Source organism: Mesocricetus auratus, unplaced genomic scaffold (genome assembly GCF_017639785.1).
Source record: "Mesocricetus auratus isolate SY011 unplaced genomic scaffold, BCM_Maur_2.0 contig_10545_pilon_obj, whole genome shotgun sequence".
NCBI classification, from domain to species: Eukaryota; Metazoa; Chordata; class Mammalia; order Rodentia; family Cricetidae; genus Mesocricetus; species Mesocricetus auratus.
In genome coordinates this window covers 1-21,354 of record NW_024434326.1, presented here as the reverse complement: position 1 = coordinate 21,354, position 21,354 = coordinate 1, and the positions used below count along the sequence as shown (strand labels likewise).

General features: G+C 40.5%; 1 long non-coding RNA gene across 1 annotated transcript; it reads left to right on the top strand.

Annotated features, from left to right (window-relative positions):
• The first annotated feature begins 15,982 nt into the window (after positions 1 to 15,982).
• Positions 15,983 to 19,613, top strand: LOC121138593. Its single transcript, XR_005875512.1, has 2 exons — positions 15,983 to 16,806; positions 17,444 to 19,613. It is a non-coding gene; the product is annotated as an uncharacterized LOC121138593 (long non-coding RNA).
• Positions 19,614 to 21,354: the final 1,741 nt, after the last annotated feature.

Sequence of the window (21,354 nt, the reverse complement as noted above, 5' to 3'; positions counted from 1 at the left end):
GGCCTGTCCCTTTCTGAACAGAAACAGAGGAGTGTATTGGAAAATAATAATTAGATCAAGTCACATATGCTAGCTACATAGACTTGTATACACATCAAACACATATCTGTGGGGTAACTAAAAGCAACACCATGTGCTGAGAAATTACTTTCTGTCCTTTTAGTGGAACATAAAACTGCTGACACTGCACCTTCACCAGGGGAACAGAGAGAGCCACCAGCGATGATGGTGAAGGTAAGACAGGCCTTTCCTTTCTCTAATATAAGTTACTTTATCCCCTTATGTTATAGTGGATATGAAATTTGATTAACAAAAGCCAGGTGTATCATGGGTTTGCTCAGGAAGAAAGGGAAGTAGAATTGTACCAACTTGTTCCTGATTGAACTGAACTTGAAAGCTTGCAGTGTCATTTATCACAGGTTGTATGAGAGGATGGTTTCTCCTGAAGAAAAGGGTTCCACTTTAGATGAGTGTACAATTTTCACTCAGAAGTTGAAAGTCACTTCTGGTTCCTATATATGTTCTACAGAGGCAACTGTGGAGGAAGTTTCTCAATTTCAGTGTGGGAATGTTCAGTGGTAAAACTTTTATGGTATGAGGATTTGTGTAAATAATTGAAGCCTGGTTGTAGGAGGCATTGTCTCACAGTCAGATTATAAAGATGCAGTGTGGCTTATGGAACATTCAGCAGACAACAGATAGTGTTTCTTAACCTGGCCTTTGAACCATAAAAAAGAGGGAATTGGCACAAACTATAGAGCCCCAGTTATTCTGTGACATTGACATATAATACACCAATACATAGGACTCTTGCCCATTTTTATTGGCATCATACCATGGTGACATGTTCCAAAGACCCAAGCAAGCAGAATTCAGCATTTCCTGTGCCTCAAACTGTTTTATTATCTTTTAATTTCAGGTGGAGTCTAAAAAACGCAGGCACAGTATGTATTATAGAATCCCTTTAATGAGACATATTTTAGAAATGTATTCCATAATTACTGGGTATCCTTATGTCTAATGCACCTCTGTGATTTAAGCCAACCATAGGGAAGAACTTGGATTTCCTTTTTTAAAAAAAAAAAGTAGTACCCCACGTTAAAAAAAAACAAACTGGGGTTATTTGTCTATTAACACTGGATTTAGGTATGATCCTTTTAGATTGTTTGGGATGTTGTGTACCAGACTTTGTCTAAATCTCTTTTTCCCAAAGATAGGTACTCTAATTACCCAGTCAATCTCCAGTGACAAACTAATGAGTTAACAAATTAGGATACACACTTTACCTACAGTGTAAGTGTTGAAAGCCCATCACATGTGGTACATTTATCTGTTTGTGTGCTACTCTACTGAAGAATAAACCAGGGCACAGAGGTAAGTGATGAGGTTCTCCATGCAGATCAAGAGACATGTGGTAGCCCAAGGACTTGGTAATCCCTAAGCTCCAACTTCCCAGCATCTGCCTTCAATAGGTCAAAACTATCATGACTACCACAGAGGCAAAAGCCCAGAGCATTGTTCTTCATCTACCTATAGACATTCAAAAGCATGAAAGGTAGAAAAGCCCACAAGCTTCTAGACAGATCACAGATTCTGAGAATGGAAGACAGACACTGCATGGGGAGGCGGGTGTTTTTCACTCAGGCTTTTGTTATACATGGCTCTCTCCATTATTCTCTGTTGTCACGCTGACATAACGTAGCCTTTACCTGTCATAGCCATCCTGCCTATCTGGTTGTACACTGCATTCAGTGATCCTCCTGAAGCTCCAGTCTCACTCTGGTGACTATGACTGGAAACAGGCAATCAGACCAAATGTACAAATGCACATTTGTTAGTTTCCTCTGTTTTTCTGCCATGAGGCTGACATGACTCCATTATGAATGCATTCCCAGTTCCTACCTTCTTAAGGAGAATGTTTGGGAAGAAATCTGATGACCCTGAGGGACCTTCCACCTCTGAAGCTTCTTCTGCAGAAACCACACAAAAGAAAATGGAAGGTACTGTGGGAATTCCATAATTCTGTCCAATTGTGTATCATAGTTGATAATTTTGTCTGATATATAAATATATAAAGCTTAAGACTACTATTCCTATGTATGATAATACTCATATATCTAAGTCTTCAATGTAAACAGAACCATAGCATTTAAAAATACATTTAATGTCACCTTGGGTCTCTCATTCAATAGCATGAACCAGGTAGAGGAAAGCTGAGGCTCATCTTGTATGAGTCATTGTGACTTCACCTGGTACAGACAGGAATAGATAACCATACAATAATAACTGTTCTGTCACATGTTGGTGATGTAGATGGATTAGAGCTGAAGTTTCTCAAAGAGACCCTGGTAAACATCCATTGCCTCATGACTGAGGATGAAATTCAAATTAGATAACAGCATTTCTGATTTGATCCAATGAGCAAGTGTCCCAATTTTCAAGTTACACACTGTGCTTGGAGGGGAAAGATATCAATAAGGACAAGGAAAACTGGGAAGGGTATGGGCTTTTCCTCTTTCAATGGCACAGTGAGGAACAATGTCAGAAGTGTGCTTTGCCATTTGAAGAGCAATATTTCCCAGGACATTATTCTTTTTTCAAGGCTTGCTTTTTAAATTTTAATGTCTTGAATATTTTCTTTTTCCTTGAAAACTTGTACAATATGTTCTGATCTTGGTTTCTCCTACTCCATCTCCTCCCAGATTCTCCCCACCTCACTACCCATCCACCTTCATCATCTCTCTCTTTAGAAAAGAAACAGGCAATTAAAAAACAGAAAACCAATATATAACCAGTGAAAAAGCACAACAAACACACACACCCAAAAAACAACATAGAAACACAAAATCAAAAACCATAACATACATACAAAAGACATGTAAGATTTTAAAAACTGCCCAAACAAAGCAATATGAGACCCAAAAAGTCTACAAAAACGCTCATTGAGTTTGTTTTGTGTTGACTATCTACAACTTGCACTGGGCCTACCCTTAAGCACAAGAAAACTGATTCTTTTAGGACTGATTCTTGCAAGAGTTTGCCAATGAAGATAGTTTCTTCATTAGGAATGGGAACTCCTGTCCACTTACTCCTCCCAGCACTGAAGCCCTGTCTACCTGGAACCTGTGCATGCTGCCAGTCTCTGGGAGTTCATATGTGTGCCAGTCCTGTTGTGTCTGAAAGACACCATTTCCTTGATGTCATCCAATACTCTGACTCTTTCAATCTTTCTTTCTCCTCTTTCGCATACCTCCCTAAACCCTGGGGTGAGGGGAAGTGTTAATGAAGACATTTAGGACTGAGTATCAGAATGTCTTTGCAGCCTGTGGCCAAATTCCTAAGCTTCTGCTTGAGGTTACTAGCTCTCCATTTTAATTGTGTCTGTCTGAATTATTTTCTCAGTTGTGACAAAATACAGTGATGACTAAAACAAACTGAAGTATAATTGCCTTGTATATTCCATGTGGTCTAAGGTTACAGGTGACAATTTCAGGGTAGCCATACACAGAGGCAGGAGCTTACAGTAAAAAAAAAAAAAAACACCACCTGTTGAAAGCCAAGATGAATGAATGCTTGGGCTCAGCTCAGCTCACTTTCTTCTTTTTATATCATACTTGATTAGTCATGGTTTTCTATACATAGATACAGAAGGAGGATTTATTAGAATAACTTATAGGCTACAATCCAGCTAATCAAACAATGGCTGCTATGAACAGAAAGTCTATGAATCCAGAAGTTGCTCAGTCTACAAGACTAGATATCTCAATAGACACTGGAATTCTGAAGAAGTAGGCTGCAATGCCAATGAAGGAATGCACTTGATATTATTATATTATATATTTGTCAGAGCAATCAGGCAAAGATACAAAAGCTTCCTTCTTCCATGCCCTTACATAGGCTTCCAACAGGAGGTCTGGGCTGGATTAAAGCTATGACTTCCTACCTCAAGTTCTGGATTAAAAGCCTGTGTCTTCACACTCTAATGCTTATCTTTTCCCATCTCAAAAGTCACTGACATGTGGTGGTCACTTTGATCCAAACACCTGAAGCTGTGACACCAGTAAGCATAATATCTGATCCCTACAACGACCCTATCTCAACTTTATCTGCATTTATAGACTGATGGCAGCCTCATGCTCACAGGCCCTCATTTTGCATGGAAAGGTGATACCTTCAGAGAAATGTCTATCCTTTGTGCCTTCTCTAAGAGAAGTCTTGTGTTCTTGGCCTTCACCTTGCCAAAAATGCACAACTTGTAATAATTATTTAGGAGTTTTGGTAAGTTTAAAAGGCTTGCAGATATGCATTTCACAAAGTAGAAATGTTGCAAAGACCAGAAACCTGTGTTTCATAAACACACAAAACACATGCAATGTCCTTCCATAAAATATGTACCACATATGATGAATTATTACAATTTACCTCTTATTATTGATACTTACCAAGATTGTATCATTCTTTACCTTTGAGAGATAAAGTATTGGAACCCAGATATTCACTTTTAAGTAGTTGTGTAAAGTCAAATACATGGTGTTCAGATGGCTCAGTGAGTGAGGAGACATGTGTACACACATCAGTACCCTGTTTTGAATCTTCAGTGCACATTAAAAAGAAAGTCAGGCAATTCTGTGCCTACCCATAACCCCAGCATATTCAGGGGCAGAGAAAGGAGGACTCTTGGGTGTTACTGGCTGTCAATCTGGGACTAGCTTCAATGAGAATTCTTTTTCTTTTTTTTTTTGTTTTGTTTTTATGAGACATGGTTTCTCTGTATTGTTTTGGAGGCTGTCGTCCAGCCCGGCCTCAAACTCACAGAGATCCGAGAATTCTTGATTGAAGGAAGGAAGACAAGAGTGGAAGAGCAGGGTAGTTTTAATTTACATCTTTAAGTGTTTGCAGAATTTGATGTGAATACTGTGTTTACATCATTCTATGCCACCCTTTCCTCAGTCCAACTCATCCCATGTCCACCCTTCAAATATGTGCTGTCTTCTGTGATAACTATTATAAACAGATGAGTCCATTTAATGTTGCTTATGCCTATGTATGTATTTTGAGTGTTTAGTGGTGTTAGTTTGGGTTTAGATAATTTATGAGGGGTTTACCTCTTGGAGAAAATAAATTCTCCCTCTCTCTGCAACCATTGATTGCCTGTAGCTCTTGGTCTAGTGTGGCATATCATAGGGGCTGTCAGGATGCAGGTCCTATTTGGGGAACGATAGTGAGATTTCACTCACTATATCACCCCTGCTATGTCTTGAAGAAACTATCTAGCAGCATATATCCTGTCCCTCTGGTTCTTATACTCTTTCCACTCCTCTACCAAAATGTACCCTGAGTCTTAGGTATAGGAGTTGTCCTGTACACGTACTATTTGGAATCTCACAATTTGTCCTCTGACCTGTATATGCAAACTGAGGCATATCAGTGGTGCCTCCAAAGAGAATACGTGTGAAGATTTGTATTTAATCTTCAATTAGGTAGATTATTTCATGTTGCTTTAGGTCCCCTTGTCTGGAAATGTTCTGTTACTCCTGTCTCTCCAGGTCTTTCTATGATTTAATTTCCCTTCTAGGGAAGACCCTTCAGCAGCCACCCCATCATCCTGTCCATTCGATCTAGTCACATGTACTAAGTCCATGCACTTTTACCCACATCAAGCAAGGATGCTGCATAAGCAATAAGCAGTACCATGAGCTGACAGTCTCTCTCTGTCCCCCTAGAAGTATCTGAATATTATGACAGTGTGTCTTTACCAAAGGAGCAGAACCCACCAGAGCAAGAAATGGAGGTAAGGGCCCCTTTGTTTTCTAAGATAGAAAATATTTCAGTGGATAGGATATCCCACTGAGTGACAAAATGGATGGGGGGGGGCATCATGAGTACAGTATCAAAGCATCCAGTGTCAAATATCACAGTCTCTGTTCCCAGCCTTTTCTTCTGGAGGAAAAGGTCCCTTTTTATTAGATAAAAAAAAACTTACCATATTCATTCAGAAGTTGGCAGGAACGTCAGGTTCCCTACATTTCCCTGAATTCCACAAAGTTCAAGGAAAGTTTGGTTCATCCAGTTAGGGAATGTTGAGTGGTAAGAACTTTAAAGCATGAAGAGTAATGTGAATAATTGAGGCCACATTGTAGCAGGGATTAATCTCACAGTCAGGTTACAAAGATGCTCCAGCATTTTGCAGTGAGGCTTACCAAACACTCAGCAGAGACCAAACAGACAGTGCTACGTAAACTGGCACTGGAACCAGCAAAAATGGGAACTGACAACCAAGTAGCCCCAACTCTGTGGTGCTGTAATATACTAATATAATATGTAATATGCTAATACATGGTATTACCCTTGAAGATTCCTCTCCATTTGGCATTACATCATGTCAATAGGTGCTCCAAAGACCCCGAAAAGCAAATGTCACCATGACCTAGGCCACAGACTGTTTTCTTTCCTTTATATTTCAGGTGGAGTCTAAAAACCACAGTCCGAGTATGTATTATGGAATCTCTTTCTTAAGACACATTTAGAAATGAGTTGTATAAACCCTTATGTATCCCTATGTATAATGCATCACTCTGATCTATGCTACCTATAGGGATGAATTTAGATTTTAGGTCTAAAAAAAATTAATGCCTAAGAACAAAAACTAAGGCCATTTTTCTATACTCACTGGATTCAGCTATGGTTGCTATAGTTTATTTGGGATATTGTGCACACGACTTATCTAAATCTGTTTTTCCCAAAGACAGGTGGTACTCCAATAACCAGTATAATCTCTAGTGACAAGCTATTGAATTGCCATATTAGGATACATACTTTAGCTACAGTTTAAGTGTTCAAAGCACATCATATGTTGTACATTTGTTTGTTTACTACTCCCCTGAAGAATAAACCAGTGCACAGTGGTAAGTGATGAGATTCTTCATGCAGATCAAGAGACATGTGGTAGCCCAAGGACTTGGTAATCCCCAAGCTCCAACTTCCCAGCATCTGCCTTCAATAGGTCAAAACTGTAGATATCAAGACCCTGTCATGACTACCACAGAGGGCAAAAGCACAAAGCATTGCTCTTCATCTACCTGTAGGCATTCACAGTCATGAAAGGTAGAAAAGCCCCCAAGCTTCTAGTCAGATCACAGATTCTGAGAATGGAAGACAGACAGTTTCCCTGTGTGTGTACATATATGTTCAGTACTTTCAAGCTTTTCATGTGTAAGCTCAAACAGTCTGTTACATTCCCAGGAAAAGAATTAATACCCAGTTGTGAGCTGCATTTGTGTAGAAACTGAACAAGACCAGTGTCCTCTACAGGGACAGCAGTGGATGTTAACCTCTGAGTGGTCTCTTTGGTGCCTGGCAACAGGTTTTTTGTTTGTTTTTTTCGAGATAAGATTTCTCTGTATTGTTTTGGAGGCTGTCCTGGAACTCCCTTGGTAAACCAGGCTGGCAGAGATCTGCCTGCCTCTGCCTCCTGAGTGCTGGGATTAAAGGCATGCACCACCATCGCCCAGCAGGCAACAGGTTTTTATATATGAGCTAGACTGTGGGCTCCGAGAGGACTTCTGCTCACTAGTAGTCAGGCTCCATGCTGCCCATGAGGACCAGCACTCAGGGGATCTATACAGGCAGCAGGTAGCAGTAAGAAGGGCATTGTTGTTTGGAAAAAAATCTTCCTGTTTATTTGTGTTTATGTGTTCGGGACATGTGCTATAGAAGGCTTTGGCAAAGATGAGGTAGATTTTGAGGGAGCCTGGGGTTCAGTTGGTTCACTACGTGTCCATCATTTCTAAGGCCTTGAGTTTGATCCCACATTGTGAATAAGATGTGCTGTTGAAGTTCAAAGTCATCTGTTTCTACATAATGACATTCAGACCACCATTGGCTATGGATGTTTTCTCTGAAAGGAAAAAAAAGATGGGGAAGATTTTGAAGAAACAGAACTTTCATGAGTAATGAGTGAACAGTATCATACACACACACACACACACACACACACACACGGGGGCGGCACCGGTTGCATGCGCACTACTGTAGATTACCATTTTCTTAGCTAGACCTAGTTCAGGCTGTCCACACAGTTTCAGAGGACATTTATCACCTACTATGACACCAAGCTGCTTTTCCAGTCTCTTCCTGTTGAGGATTTACCAGGTTTGGCCAGATTAAAATAACTTCCTTTTTTCCCAACCTTCACATGACAACTTGGTTTAGATTGGCTTGGAGCCTGAGTTATCATGGGACATCTGCAAGCATTGGTACCCTCCCAATTTTGTTCCCTGAGGTTCAGACTCAGTAGCTGAGAGGCAGTGGACAGGTTGCGGGTGATAGAGGAAGGCTCTATTTACTAGTCAGGAATCCTGCAGCTGCTTTTGGAGAAAACTCACACTTTGAACCAGGAATTACAGAGTACAGCATGTCTCCCTTCGGTTGTTTCTGTCAGGGAAGATGTTACAGTTCCCTTGTGTGAAAAGTCACAAGTTCTCAAATCTTCTTACATTCCTACCTCCCGTTAGGCTACCATTTATTGTTCATGAGATGTCTTATACAAGGGATAGTCAAGGAATGAAGAGTAAACAACCATTCTCCAGCGGTCTGGAGAGAATGCATAATTTGCTCTGGGTTCAGATTCTCCTATGTGGCTGGGGTCCTCTGGCATCTCGCAGACCTCACAGGGCACTTCTGTAATGCCTGTGCTTTCTCCTGCAGTATACATTACAAAGATCTGTTTTAGCCTAGTGATTCTCACGGGTAGTCCTTAGGAAATTCTAACTGTCCTAGTGAGCAGGTGGTGAATAGAGGCATTGTGGGACTGTCACTGTGTCCATGTGGCTCTCAGAAGGTACCAGACTCACACAATGTGTTCATTCAAGTATCTCTTCTGCATTTTCACATAAATTTAGCCTTTACCTATCATGCTCATGCAATGTTCACTGACTATACACTGTGTCCCGTGATCCTCTGAACTCACTGGAAACAAGCAATCAGATCAAATGTACAAACACACTACAGTTGTTAGTTTCCTATGTTTTTCTGCCACGAGGTGGCATGACTCCTTTATAAATGCATTTCCAGTTTCTGAAATCTTAAAGGAAAGTTGTCGGGAGAAGACCATCACCCCTCAGGACGTGGAAGAGCCTCCAGGCTCTGCAAAATCATCTGAAGTAAAAACCGAAGGTACTGTGGGAATTCTGCAATTCTCTCCAGTTATGTATAGTGGTTAAAATTATTTTGTTTCACATAGATATCTATGAGAATTTTCACAGTATTTTTATACATAGATACTATTCATTGATGTATGTGTCATGTATACAGATCTTCAGTGTAAATACAACCACAGAGTTTAAAAGATTTACTTGTTTCATTTTATGTGTATGAGTATTTTGCCCCCATCTATGTGTGTGCATCACATGCCTGCCTGGTGCCTGCAGAAGAGGATGTCAATTCTACTGGAATCGAGTTGCAGGCAGTCATGAGGCACCATCTCTGTGCTGGGAATCAAACCACAGTCCTCTGCAAGAGTGACAATTGTTCATAACTACTGAGCCATTTCTCTAGCCTCCCCCCCCCAGAATTTAAAATGCATTTAATGTCACCTTGGCTCTCATTCGATGGCATGAACTAGTGGGAAATTGAGGCTCATCTTAAATGAATTAGTGTGGCTTCACCTGTCATAGACGAGAATGGGTGAGTCACCCTCTAATACGTTCACTCAAATATGGGTGATGTAAAAGAGTTTAGAGCTGATGCTTTTCAAAGGTGACACGTGGTGGTAAACATCCATTTCTCACAATTGAGGGTGAAACTCAAGTTAAATGACAGCATTCCTGGTCTGATCCAAATGGCAAGGGTCCTAGGAGTGATCAGGTTACACACTGTTCTTGGAGGGGAAGAATATGTGTTTCTTCCAGTGTCCTACCTCTTCACTAGGCCTTTGTCTTCTGTCTTAGTTAGGGTTTCTCTGGCTGTGAAGAGATAGCATCACCATGGAAACTCTTACAAAGGAAAACTGGACCTGGCTTACAGTTCAGAGGTTTAGTCCATTATCATCATGGCAATGTTGTAGATTATTATTTGAAGATGTGTTACTTTTGTTTATGCTTTGGAACATTTGTTTAATGATGCAAAAATGTGTTTGGTTAAATAAGATTCACCTGCAGTCAGGAGACTGGATCAACAACTAACAGACAGCAAGTTGTAGGGAGTTATAAACCCAGGTGGAGATGGGTTTATAAGGAGGGGTGAGAAAAAGCACAAGGACTTCTTGGAGACTTGAAGAGATGAGCAGCTTGCTGTTCAATGTCTCTGGGAGGTAGGATTCTACCTCAACCTTTGAATCTTGAGGTCTTTCGAGGGACACAAATTTAAGTAAGTTTCCTTAGTAGCTTTGAAAGAGTTGGTGCCTGAGGGAATTCCCTCAGCTTCAGCTCTTTAGGCCTAGATGCTGCTGGTATCAGCTGAGTGGCAGTTGCTGAATATGACATCTGTAGCTTTAAAGGCAGCAACAATTAAACAATATGGCAGGAAGTGCGGTGGCAGGCAGAAAGACATGGTGTTGGAGAAGGAGAGGAGAGGTCTACATCTGAATCAGCAGCAGGAAGACAGTGCCACACTTTGTCTGGCTTGAGCATCTGAGACCTCAAATCCCACCCCCAGTGACAAACTTCCTCCAACAACACCACACCTACTCCAACAAGGCCACACCTCCTAATAGTGGCACACCCTAAGAACCTATTTTCTTTTAAACCACCACATTCCACTCCCTGGGCCCCATAGATTTGTAAGTGTATCATGATGTAGAAACGCATTGAGTCCAACTTTAAAAGTCCCCATAGTCTATAACAGTCTCAACCTGGTATAAATCCAAAGTCCAAAGTCTCTTCTGAGACTCATGGCAATCTCTTAGCTGTAACCCTCCATAAAAAATTCAAAATAAAAAACCAGACCACACACTTCCAACACACAGTAGCACAGGATACACATTATAATTCTAAAAAAGGGCATAAAGACTGAAAAATCAGTTTGGCAAACTCTAAACTCTGCACCTCCATGTCAGATGTCAAAGTACTATTCAGATCTCCAATCCCTGTCAGCTTTGTTAACTTCAACATACTTCTTTCTCTTGGGCTGGTTCCACTCCTGGGTAGCAGTTCTCTTTGGCAGATACCCAACAGCTCTGGCATCTACAACATTTTGAGTTCTCCAAAGCAATTCAGGCAACACCTCTACAGCTTCACACAATGACCTCTCATAGGCCTGCATGCAGGGACACCCCTGACACACAGGTAGCCTCAGGACTTTCCTTAGTCTATCCTTGACACTTAAGTCAGAACTATGCAGCCAAAAATGCCAAGTTCTGCTGCTCACCAGGGACTGGATTATGCCCCCTTCATAACACCTTACCAGGTTTTTTTGTTTTGATGGTTTCCTTCCCTGCCTAAATTTGGCTGTCCTGAAACAGAATCTGTAGACCAAACTGGCCTCAAACTCAAGAGATCTGCCTGCATTTGCCATGAGTGCTGGGATTCATGGCCTAAACCACCACATCCAGCTCTAAGCTTTTCTTTAATTCTTTTTCACAATTTGGAACCTTAACAGGGTGGGATGTTGCCCTAAGGTCACCATTTCCTTTAGTCTATATACATTAGGATGGATTTTCTTCAAACCGTTTATCTCTTGAACACATAGCATAGCTTCATACCAATTCCTGGTGTCCTCTTCCTTTACAGTTTGTACATTGTGTAACTTTACTTGCTCAGCATAGTAGTTTTCATTGTAGTTTGCATATGCATGGCAACTACTAACTAAATGACACATTTCACACTAGTCTGTCATTTAGCCTCAGGCATATTTGGTGGGAGGAGGAGGCCTAGAGCAGAAATCAGCCACATTCTTCATCAAGACACCACAAGAATAAACTCTAGGCCACATATTAATATTATTCTACTCTAACCCTCTTGAGCCAAGTCCCCACAGTTAAAATCACCCTTAATACTGCTGTCTTCCATTTTCCTACTAGTGTGGCCCATTAAACCCTGCTTAAAGTGTCCAATTACTTATCTAGTTCTCAATCCCAAAGTGTTCCATAATCCTCTAGGCAAAAACATGGTCTGACCTATCACAGCAATACCCTAGTCCCTGGTTCCAACTTTGGTCCTAGAGTTTCTATTGCTATGAAGAGAAAAGATGACCATAGAAACTCTTATAAAGGTAAACATTTAATTGGGGCTTGCTTAACAGTTTCTGAGGTTTAGTCCATTGTCGTTGTGGCATGAAGCATGATTGTGTGCAGACAAACACGGTGCTAAGGAAGGAGCTGAGAGTTCTACATCTGGATCAGCAGTCAGCAAGCAGAAAGATATTGCCAAACTCTGGCTGGCTTGAGAATCTGAGACCTCAAAGCCCACCCCCAGTAACATTGTTCCTCAAGCAATGTCATACCTACTCCAGCAAGGCTACACCTTATAGAACTGGCACTCTCCATGAGCCTATGGGGTAATTTTCTTTCACCATATCTTCACAAGTCTGATTTTCCTGCATTCTCTCATTGTACAGTAGGGCTTGGCTTCCTGTTATTGTGTCTCCCTTATCTTCTATCTTCAATGCATTGCGACTCCTCACTATAAACTTGGAAGCTATTGCTTCTGAGTAAAGAGTTCCTCATAGATCTAGGAGCAGTTTCTTCGTAATCTTCCATCTCCCTTCTCTCACGACTTCCTCTGGGCTCCTGAGTGTCATGTTGTCTCTAGACACTGTTGTTGGTTGTTTTCACTATTTACTCTTTTGTTCTCTGGCTCTGGGGGAAGGGGGGGCCACCTAGCTCTCAAGTCAGTACACACAAAGAGACTTATTCTTTCAATGAATGCTATGCCTTAGCTTGACTTGTTTCTTGCCAGCTTTACATAAATTGTCCCATCTACCTTTTGCCTCTGAGCTTTTGCCTTTCTCTATTTCTGCATATCTTTTCTTTCCTTCTTACTCTGGCTGTGTTGGCGAGGTGGCTGGGCCCTCATGTCCTCACCCCTGTGTCACTTGCTCCTCAATCTCTCCTCCAAGATTTCTCCTCCTATTTATTCTCTTTGCCTATGAGCCCTGCCAATCCTTTAGCCTGCCTTGCTGTTGACCGTTCCCATCTTTATTAGACAAGTCAGGTTACTATATTAGACAAAGTAACACAGCTTCACAGAGTTAAACAAATGCGACACAAAAAAATGTAACACATCTTTGTGTCATTAAACAAACGCTTTACAGCATCAACAAATATTTAACTATAATCTACAACATGACAATGTGCTTATTAATGTATAAAGGTACAGATATCCTTTCCATCTGGTAACAATGAAACATTGTTCAAGAGAGTTCCCAGGTTGAGCATCTATATGCCAGGTTTTTTGGTTTGTTTGTTTGTTTTGTTTTGTTTTTTGTGTGTGTGTGTTTTTTCGAGACAGGGTTTCTCTGTATTGTTTTGGAGGCTGTCCTGGAACTAGCTCTGTATACCAGGCTGGTCTTGAACTCACAGAGATCCGCCTGCCTCTGCCTCCGGAGTGCTAGGATTAAAGGTGTGAGCCACCAACACCTGGCTTATACCAGGTTTTTTTTTAATTATATAATTTTCTCTCCCTTGCTTAGCTAATGGGAGTTACAAGATCACTAGGAATGAAGAGAGCAGAACAGAAACTTCTTGAATAATACATTTCCAGAAAGTTGGTTGAATCTTATGAGGTTATCTGACTCATTCCTTTACCTGGTGGGTAAAGGGAAAAGCTGCTATTAAACACCTGAGGCATTTGAATATGATAAAAGAAAGATGAGTTGAGTACAAAATCAGTTAGGAGAACATAGTAAGAGAAAAATTAAATAAATGAAAAATTGATGAAGAAAAGTAAAGTCATGACCTATGATGGACCCTTTGAAACACCTGGAGGATTTGACACCAATTACTATAATGTCGGCCTCCCACCTATATCCTATGGAGCCTCCCATATACATAATTTTATTTTGCATGGAAAAGTAGAACCCTCTAAGAGTACTTTTGAGTATTCTATAGGAATTCAAATATCCTTGACCTTAACAAGTGTAAATAGCTTATAATCATAGTATGAGTTGTGATTCGTTTAAAGGCCTTGCAGATCTATTTCACAAAACAGAAATGATAAAAATATCAGAAAACCCTATGCTCACAAACACCCAAAACCCAGATAGATGATCCACTTACAATGTACTTACATAAAATAAATTATGTGTGATGAAGTGATAAATGTATGCCTTTTATTCACATATATGAAAAAGTGTGTCATGCTCCCTCTTTGAGGGATAATAGAACATAAACATTCACTTTTGAATAGTTCTGTTTTTATTACTACAGCTCTATAGTAGAGCTTGATGTCAGGGATGGTGATGTCTCTGGTAGTTCCTTTATTGTACAGGGTTGTTTTGACACTCCTGGGATTTTTGTTTTTCCATATAAAGTTAAGTATTGTTCTTTCAAGGTCTGTGAGAATTGTGCTGGGATTTTGATGGGGATTGCATTGAATTTGTAGATTGCTTTTGGCAAGATTGCTATTTTTACTATGCTGATCCTACCTATCCAAGAGCATGGGAGATCGTTCTATTTTCTGATATTTTCTGTAATTTCTTTCTTTAATAACTCAAAGTTGTTATACAGGTCTTTCACTTGTTTGGTTAAAGTTACCCCAAGATATTTTATCTTCTTTATGGCTACTGTAAAGGGTAATGTTTCTCAGATTTCTTTCTCAACCCGTTTATCATCTATATATTAGTAGGGCTACTGATTTTCTTTTTGAGTTAATCTTGTATCCTCCCACTTTGCTGAAGGTGTATTTCAGCTGTAGGCGTTCACTAATAGAATTTTTCAGGTTACTTATATAAGCTATCATATCATCTGCAAATACTGAAAGTTTTACTTCTTCCTTTCCAATTTTTATATCCCGTTGATCTCCTTTTGTTGTCTTATTGTTCTAGCTAGAACTTCAAGTACAATATTAAAGAGGTATTAAGAGAGTAGACAGCTTTGTCTTGTTCCTGGTTTTAGAGGCAGCGCTGTGAGTTTCTCTTCATTTAGTTTGGCTGTTGACTTGCTGTATATTGCCTTTATCGTGCTTAGGTATGTTCCTGTTATCCCTGGTCTCTCCAAGACCTTTATCATGAAGGGGGTGTTTTGTCAAAGGCTTTTTCAGAATCTAGTGAGCTGATCATTTGGTTTTTCTTTTTCAGTTTGTTTATATAGTGGATTACATTGATGGATTTTCGTATTTTGTACCATCCCTGTATCGCTGGGTTGAAGCCTACTTGACAATGGTGGATGATTTTTCTGATGTGTTCTTGGATTTGATTTGTTAGTATTTTATTGAGGATTTTTTTTTTGGTTTTTCGAGACAGGGTTTCTCTGTATTGTTTTGGAGGCTGTTGGTCCAGCCCGGCCTCAAACTCACAGAGATCCTCCTGCCTCTGCCCCCCCCCCAGTGCTGGGATTAAAGGCGTGCGCGACCAACGCCCGGCTCTTTATTGAGGATTTTTGCAACAATGTTCATGAGGGAGATTGGTCTGTAGTTCTCTTTCTTACTTGTGTCTTTGTATGATTTGGGTACCAAGGTAATAGTAACCTCGTAAAAGAGTTTGGCTGTAAAGTTAACTACAGGGAGATAGATCAATGGGTAAGAATACTTGCTGTTCATGCACCAGTTTCTTGCTTTGAATTTCCAGTGCACACAACAATGTCAGGGAATTCTGTGCACACCCATGGCCTCAGCATAGACAGGGACACAGAGAAAGGAGGATTCTGTGTCTTGCTGGCTGCCAGTCAGGGTCCAGGTTCAGTGAAGGACCTTGACTGAAGGAAGTAAGGCACAGAAATGAAAAAGTAGAGTTGTTTTAATTTATATTTTAATTGTTTGAGAATTCAGTGTGACTACTATGTTTACATCATTCTATCCTGACCTTCTTTCTCAGTCCAACTCATCCCATGTCCACCCTTCAAATATGTGCTGTCTTCTGTGATAACTATTATAAACAGATGGGTCCATTTAATGTTGCTTATGCCTATGTATGTATTTGAGTGTTTAGTGCTATCAGTTTGGGATTAGATAACTTATGAGGAGGTTTACCCCTGGAGAAAATGCATTCTCCCTCTCTCTACAACCATTTATTGCCTGTAGCTCTTGGTCTATGGTAGCATATCATAGGGGCTGTCATGATGCAGGTCCTATTTGGGGAACTATAGTGAGATTTCACTCACTATATCACCCCTGCTATGTCTTGAAGAAACTATCTAGCAGCATATATCCTGTCCCTCTGGTTCTTATACTCTTTCCACATCTCTACCAAAATGTTCCTGAGTCTTAGGTATAGGAGTTGTCTTGTACACGTACTATTTGGAATCTCACAGTTTGTCCTCTGACCTTCGTATGCAAACTGAGGCATTATCAGTGGTGCCTCCAAAGAGAATACGTGTGAAGATTTGTATTTAATCTTCAATTAGGTAGATTATTTCATGTTGCTTTGGGTCCCCTTGTCTGTAAATGTTCTGTTACTCCTGTCTCTCCAGGTCTTTCTATGGTTTAATTTCCCTTCTAGGGAAGACCCTTCAGCAGCCACCCCATCATCCTGTCCATTAGATCTAGTCACATGTACTAAGTCCATGCACTTTTACCCACATCAAGCAAGGATGCTGCATAAGCAATAAGCAGTACCATGAGCTGACAGTCACTCTCTGTCCCCCTAGAAATACCTGAACATGATGACAGTGTGTCTTTATCAAAGGAGCAGAAACCACCAGAGCAAGAAATGGAGGTAAGGGGCCCTTTGTTTTCTAAGATAGAAAGGTCACTTTGGTGATCTATGTTTCAGTAGATAGGATATCCCACTGAACAGCAAAACTGAGCAGGGCATCATGGGAATTTGAGAGTTAGTTTAGGAGGAGCATATCATGTATAAAAGTGTGTGTTTTTCCTTAAGGGTCCTCTCCTATTTGTTTCCCCAGCCTATCATCTAGATGGAGTTTTAATTGTTCCCCAAAAGTCTGTGTGGTTGGAAGCTTCATACAGCCAATATTTGAACATTGGGGGTATAATATTATTAAATATGTGCATTCGTGCAAATAATTAGATGTTGTCTCAAAGAGGGAATTAATCTCACAAAACAGGTTGTTAAGGTGGTGTGCCATATTGCGATGTAGCTTAGGGAGCCCTCAGTGGAGGCCAAGCAGAAGAGAGGCTCTGCTCTCACTTTGAGTCAGTGTATGTGTGCAATGTATTAGTTTTGTCACAAAACACACAGCCCTGGTTTTCTGTGACATTACCATACAATGTATCAATGCAGTTTGTTTTATGTCTTTTTCCTATCCTGCTTTACACAGCAAAAAAAAAGCTGTACAAACAGACTGTATATGACCTGAACCTCGAAGTGTGTTCTTTCCTTTCAATTACAGGTGGAGTGTGGAAACCTCACAGATAGTATGTATTATGGAATCTCTTTCAAGACACATGTTAGATAAGAATTATTTAAATGCTCACTGTATTTTCTACGGTAAACCAATGTGATATTAGACTCCAATTGGGAGTGAAAATTAAAAGTTTAAGAGGAAAAAGCAATGCCCTAAGTAGCCAGTAATACCTATGTGTCTGCAGTCATTACATTCAGCTCTGATAACTTTAGTTATTTTGGCATTTTTGTGCAGGCAGTGTCTAAAAAGATTGTTTTCCAAAACAGTTATCCTTATAATACAATCCACTTTCCAGTGACAAATTTTTCAATTCAAAAGGCAAGATATATATTTTTAATTTATTTTCCATTTTATATATCAATCCCAGTTCCCTTCTCTCCATCCACTCCTCAGATAGAGTAGGCCTTCCTTGGAGGAGTAAACAAAGTCTGGCATACCAAGTTAAGGCAGGATCAAGCCTCTCCCCACTGTATCAAGGATAAACAAGGTGTCCCATCTTAAGGAGCGGGCTCGAAAAATCCAGTTCATGCTCCTAGGATAAGTTCTGGTACCACTGCCAGAACTCCCCCTCCCCAGCCCCACCAGATCAAGTTTTACCTACAAAAAAAGTGTTCAAACCTCACCATACAGATGTGTGACAGATGTGTTTTCTTGTGCAGCTTTCTGAAGAATCTTAGACCAAATGTAAGGTAATCAGTCTTCGTAGTTATAGAGATCAGGAAGCACTTCCTACTTCATCAAGAGCTCAAGAATCCCTATGTGAGAGTTACAGGTGCCCAGCATCTGCCCGCAATAATCCAGCCCTAGGGAGATGCCAGACGATGTTGAGCCCCACAGTGGGCAGAAGGCAAGGGCATTGCTCTTTACCTGCCTGTGAATGCTCACAAGTACTATAGATGGAAAATCCATAAGTTTGGTCAGATCAGAGAGATTGACTATATGAGACATTACATTGAAAAATAGGTTGGATATATGTGATAACTGGATTTATGGTAGAGACAACCCGTTCCAGTATGAACCGGTGGAAAGGCTTAACAGATTAGACAACATTAACATAAGAGCCATACAATTTATGGGCAAAGTCCACTAAGAACTCCAGACACCTAGTGACTTTTGAGCTTCACTGGGCCTTTATTTTGGATACATACATGCATATATATATATATATATATATATATATATATATATATGCTGGAGTTTGTATTCCAATATTACTGCTATGACTCACCAGTCTCCATGATGTCTGCTAAGTCTGAGCACTCATTGGAACGATATGTGCAGTAGTGAGTTACTCAGGCAGAGTATGGCTGGGTATCATCATTTTGAAGATGGTGGCTGTGTTTGAGTACCCTCACAGTCAGGATTTGTCAGAGAGGGTCTATGTGAGCAGGAATGTATAGACCAGTTGGTTTAGTGTGTTCCTAGCATGTGCAAAGCCCTGGATTTGATCCCAACAACTGTGTATGTGCCCATGGTAACACACCTCTGTAAATACAGTTCTTCAGAGCTGGAGTGGAGATAATCATAAATTTAAACGTATCCTTTCATACTAAGGAATCTTGCATTCAAGGTGTTTCTGGAAGTTAAAAAAAACATATAGGGAAGTCAGCTGGGCTCAGTTGCCCCTATAGAGCCTGTGGCACGAAAAAGGAGTAACATTAATGAGTCAAAGTAGAGTGGGTATGGTACACACTTAGTGCTAATATAAACTCTGCCCACTTTTATCTGCATTGTCCATATACTGTCTGAGGATATTTGTCATCTAGAAAAACTCGTGCATACATATCACTTAAATGCCAAACTGCTTTTCTTATCTGCTCATGTTGAAGACCTAAAGATTCGGCCAGTTGAAGAGAAGTTTCATTTTTGTCAAACCATCATTCGATAACATGTTTTAGAATGATTTGGGGTCTGAGTATTTCTAAGGGCTATGCAAGAATCTATAATCTCTCAGTGTGGTTGCTGGGTGATCAAAATTAATCACTAGGAGGGATATGACGGGTTGTAGATGCAGGAGAAAGATGTCGTATTTGTACTAAGCCAGTGCTCTCTACTTGTTTTGGAACAAACTCCAATTTTGAGTAGTTATTGGAAGGTAGAGAACATGTCTCTCAGGACGCTTGTCAGAAGTTTGGTTACAGTGACAGGAATATAACTAATATGGTACCTAAAGATGGAAAGTGGGGGCTGCACACTGTTCTTCTCAACTCATCTAAGGATACCGTATGTTCTCTATGAGCTGTAAGTACCATTGTTAAATATAGAATGAAAGTCATCAACAACCATCGAGCCAACACTAGGTGACTTTCATATCCAGGATCATATGTATGAACACACACAGTAGAACCCATTTCTCTGCTTAAGGCAATTCTCTTCTGTGTGCATGTGTGTTCATACATATGATCCTGGATATGAAAGTCTCCTAGTGTTGGCTCAAAGCTGCAGGAGAATCAGATCCTCTCCCTCTATTGCTTTGGAGCTTGCATTCACATCTTCGTGGTCCTCTCTTCAGTGTTTAGACCTGTTTTAAAGGACACCAGAAAATGCAGATTAAACTTGCAGAAAAGCTTTTTAGTCTGACCTCAGTCCTTGGAAAAGTCAAACATGAGTTTAACTCATTTGAATTCTCTTCTCCTCACCCTGAACTGGTTAGTATGCAAGATAATTGAGGGAATGGAGATTAGAGAGCTTTCATCTGTCTTGCAACCATTGATCTAGTGGATGAGGAGAAACCTTGACTTTGCCCCAGCTTTGATCCTTTTTAATCCATTGTAGGTTCAAGCTATAAGATTAGAGGGCCTAGGAGTTCCCATGAACTCCTACCCATATACTAAAGCCTGGGGACATGATTTCAGCCCTCCTGGTACCTATCTGGACATTGTCTGTATCTATCTTTTGTTGCTTTAGTGTACTTGTATGTTTAACTGTGGATAAGAAGTTCATTTCCTCCAAGTTTCTTCAGTAGGGGCAAGGCCTTAGCTCTTCACAAGCAGATCTGCTTCTCCTGCAGTCTCATTGTCCTGCTGGCTTTGAACCACCTTTTATAAACCGTGTATGTAAGTTGGATGCATTTTGTCTTCACTGTAAACTCGGGGACTTCTGCTAACAGATGTGCTCCATGGAGATCCAGGACTCTACGTCTACCCCACACTCTTCATCCTTCCTTATGAGGAGACCTTACACATGCCCTTCTCCTGTCTCTTGAGTACCATGCTGACTCTGATTTCTGTGCCTGGCAACACATGGGATCTTGGGTTACCATGGCACCTGTCTCAAAAAACAAAAGCAAAGAAGAAAGAAAAACCAAAAAATAATCCAAAGACTCAAAAGTATACTACATGTCCTCAAAAGATTATAGTGTCTGGAAACATTTTTTATAAATAGATAATGATCCATTTAATAATCCCATAAAACATATACAAAAATCAAAATACTTCTCTATTTACGCACACCTAGTGCTTAACACTAGAACGATATGACATCATCATGCACTAGGCAGATAATGTCTTGACAAAAGAACTGCTTGGTGTGCAAGCAGTGATACCTGAGTCAGAATCTGTAAGACACACGTAAGAGACCAGACGCGAGCACACGCATGTGTGTGTGTGTGTCTGTCTATCTGCACTAGAGACAGTACAGCTGTGACTTGATGCTTGCTAGCCTACCTTTAGCTTCAGTGAGAGATCCTAACTGAATGGAAGAAGGCTGTTACAGTGCAGCAGGATAGTGGATAACCTCTTGTGGCCTCCATGAAAATGGACACAGGCAGCTGTGCACACAAAGTCATGGATGAACCACACGCCAATAAACATGCACTCATGCAAGGGTACTGACAGACTGTGGGCTTCAAAAATAATTTAGGCTTATTGTGTCTTATGTGTATGAATGCTTTGCCT